Consider the following 3,610-nt stretch of genomic DNA (forward strand, 5'->3'; position numbering starts at 1 on the left):
AACAGCAGCCACAGCATCAGTAGCGCCAACATGGTTGAAAAGAGCAATGAGATCAAAGCTGCTGGAATTTTTGTCAGTAAAAAAAAAGCATTTTTTTAAGGCAGCTTGGGAAAAATTCTGTCACAGAACACAGCTGTGTAAAAATGACACAACATTGAACACATTGGTTTGTGTGATAAATGATGGTGTGTTTCTCTCATACTTTTTTGAAGTTGACTGTTATAAATAAACTGTTGTATTATATGTAATGTAATTTATTCTCATGCACTCCTGCCTTAATTCTACAAGGATATATATTGTGTGTATTTATCAAATTATGTATATAAACGTCCTATTCATGTATGTATAATTTTTGAAAATGTTTTTGAGTACAAGGTGCAGGCACTTGACATAAGTGACATCAAAGTGACATAATGCCTTGACATTAAAGTGTTGAAAAACTTACAGCTGCACCACTCTGTTATTTTCTCCTTTCCAAAGTCCAGATGAATAATTGTCTTTCCATGTAATCTGCTTTTGCTGCATCCAAACTGCACAATGTTTTTAAAATACGTAGAATTTTTTTTACATCAGTGGGACAATACATCTACATACTGTAGGTCTAATTTATTGTAATTCTTTTAAGGGAGAAACATTTGTGTCTTACTTTTTTTCCACAAATTTTCAATCATTTTATTTAATACATTAGTACTTTTGAACATAACTTTTCAAGATAAGTTTTAATTAGTTGTTTGCTGCTCCATGTGCTTTAAAACAGCTTTCATTTCAGTTCAAATCAAAATTATGATGAAGACAAAAAGCTGCTGTACAGAAATAAATTAAACTTTATAGACATTGAGTTTTGTGTTGATTCCTTGATTTTGTAGACCAACAATTTAAATGTTTTAAACCATTATTCAAATGTCATAAAATCAGCACCAAACACAACTGTACACCGCACAAGAAATCCTTCTGATGAGAAAAAAGATGTCCAAATAAAACAAACTCCAGTTAGTTGTTGATTTTGTACTTTTAATAAAAAAAATTCTATTTTTTAAACGCTGAATTATCTGTGACATAAATTAGCTTTAAAAATATGCACAGATTCTCTTTCTTTACTTTTGCTGATATCAGACCCATGGTAAACTGGGCTTGTGATATTTTTCTTCAGAGATTAATGTAATGAACACCTTAAAATATTTTTGATTGGTCAATGTCTGGTCTGGTGTTATCTTTATCTTTGATCTTTTTTTTATTACTGGAAATTAAAAAAGTCATTTAAAAGTATGTCTGTGTAATATAAACTTTTAAACCAGCAGGATCATTTCAGTTCTCTTTAGGATTAGTTTAACAGATTTCTAATATAGACCATATCATGAAGTTCTAGAGTCGTTTAAGGTCTGGTGTGACTCATAACTGAAACTGAAAGCTGCCGTAAAGAACCGTTTCCATTAAAAAATTAAATTATAAAGTTGTCATTTGAATCAGTTGACACTGATCCAGGCAGTTATTTATGAAGTAATCTTTAAAAAATGATCATCACAAATATTATTTCTAGCATTGGCAGTACGGATATATAAAAAGGAACCCATTCACAGATCCACAGGAAGTCCTTAAAAGGAAAGAGGAGCTCCAGGAGTTCTGTGGAAGAGTTTGCAGTACAATTGGGTATACTCCAAACTCCAGTTTATTCTAATCTGTTCTTAAGAAATTTCTCATGGCCTGAACTGCATGAGGGCAAGTGTATAAAACCTGCCTCACACTTGAGTTTAGAGAGAGGAGAACTGCTCAAGGAGAACAGCTGCACAAAGATATAGACTCCAGATAACTATAAGTAATTATTGCATATTCCCGTCATTGTCCACAAAGATGAAACTTGTCATTCAGAGCATCATTCTCTTGGTCTGTGGGGTCGTTTGCAATTCAGCAAGTAAGTATCAAAAATCAAAGGTATTTTTACGTTGTTTGTAAGTATGACTGAAATTGAATCTTTAACAGTATCTTCCAGATTATTTTTTTATCTCAGAAATACAAAAAAAATCTTCTGAAAATGTATGTATGTGTTTGCATGGGTATGGATTCAATCTTATTATCCTTGTTTTAATTATTTTTTAGTTCTGAAATGCCAGTGTTTACGGACATCCAAGACAGTACAGCCCTCTCTCATCAAAAAAGTTCAGGAGATTCCGCCTCGTCCATATTGTAGCAAGCTGGAAATCATGTAAGTTAAACAAAGACCCACAGATTTATGAAAATTGTAGACCTATTTCATGTAACATATTTTATTCTTTTACTACAGAGTCACACTGAAAAACAATGTCAAAGTGTGTCTGGACCCCACCCATAAATTTGCAAAAGCAGTCCTGCAATCTATAAAAGTGTAAGTGAGAAAACATGTTTGTCTTGGGGCAGATCTTTACCATTTCTTGAACAAACTATGAAAAGAATTTGCTAGTTACTTTGCTTATCAAGGTACAGATCCTTTTTGTAAAGGTCTGCAGTCTGCAGGCAGATCTACATCACTCCTTTTATATTGGAAATAAAAAAGAAGTAGAAAGTTTTGTTAATAGACATATGCTGGTTAAAATTGAAGCTGGGGAATATATTTGTTAGAAATTATCATTCAGATTACTTTAAAATACACTATGTAAGCATTTGCCTTTTGACATGGCTGACCATGATGTGTTTTCTTTACAGGAAAAGTGAAAGACAAGCTGAAGTCAGAACAATGGGGTCGACAACGACCACAACGGCAGCGACAGCAGTGCCAACATGGTCATAATGCCTGTTTTTGATAGATGCTTTAAAAACTAAACTTAAACATTTGAAGATGAATAAAGCTAGCTTTTGAAAATGTCAGCGATGGAAAAAAACATTTTAAAATAAATATTCAGCTAAAGTGAACTTCAGTACTTGCAGAAGACTGCAAAGAATGAAGAATAATAGAATGTTCTCCTCTGACTATTTTATATGCTTTTAGTTACTCTCTGCTTATGTATGTATAGTGATTTATGAAGCCAGTAATAGTTTAATAATCTATTTCCGAACAAACAATTTTGCTAAAATATGTAACATTTCTCTGTAAGAAATGAATTATGCATTTTCTACTGCACATCTGTGTTAAAGGCTGAAATCATAAAGTGCAGGCACTTGAAATTTTGTGTTATAATCAATTGATTTGTAATAAATGTAACAAATGCTTAACAGTAATTGTTTTGTCTGTCATGTTACCATTTTTATCATTTAGTGAAGGTTAAAGACTAATATGCCTAGAAGCTCCCAAATAAATTTCATTTCATAGCTTAAATAATGCTAAGCAGTTACTGGGGATTTTAAAAAAGCAAGAGCCTTTATGTGGTACAGATATTTTTATTTCACATCTGGAATCAGGAAGGTCGCCATTCAAAAGCTTAAAGAAAAAAGAGAGAACTTTTGAATTAGAACGGACCTGCCTTTTCTGTGGTTTCACTTTAATTAATTTGTAAATTGTTCAGCAAGCTTAAGTTGTCACAGTTCCTGTTCTAAGTCCTTTGATATTTTAATGCAAGTTAGCTGTGGCTCCTGGAGGGCTCAGCCCCTTCACCTTTCTGTTCCTGCAGTGGCTCACAGTGGCCTGTACTTTATTTTTTAT

The 3,610-nt window shown here is 32.7% G+C and overlaps 1 long non-coding RNA gene across 1 annotated transcript; it reads left to right on the forward strand.

The window, feature by feature from the left end:
- The first annotated feature begins 1,690 nt into the window (after positions 1-1,690).
- On the forward strand, positions 1,691-3,189 carry LOC105356436. Its single transcript, XR_002872012.1, has 4 exons — positions 1,691-1,909; positions 2,095-2,200; positions 2,279-2,359; positions 2,677-3,189. It is a non-coding gene; the product is annotated as an uncharacterized LOC105356436 (long non-coding RNA).
- The last annotated feature ends 421 nt before the right edge of the window (positions 3,190-3,610 follow it).

This window comes from Oryzias latipes, chromosome 18 (assembly GCF_002234675.1).
Source record: "Oryzias latipes chromosome 18, ASM223467v1".
NCBI classification, from domain to species: Eukaryota; Metazoa; Chordata; class Actinopteri; order Beloniformes; family Adrianichthyidae; genus Oryzias; species Oryzias latipes.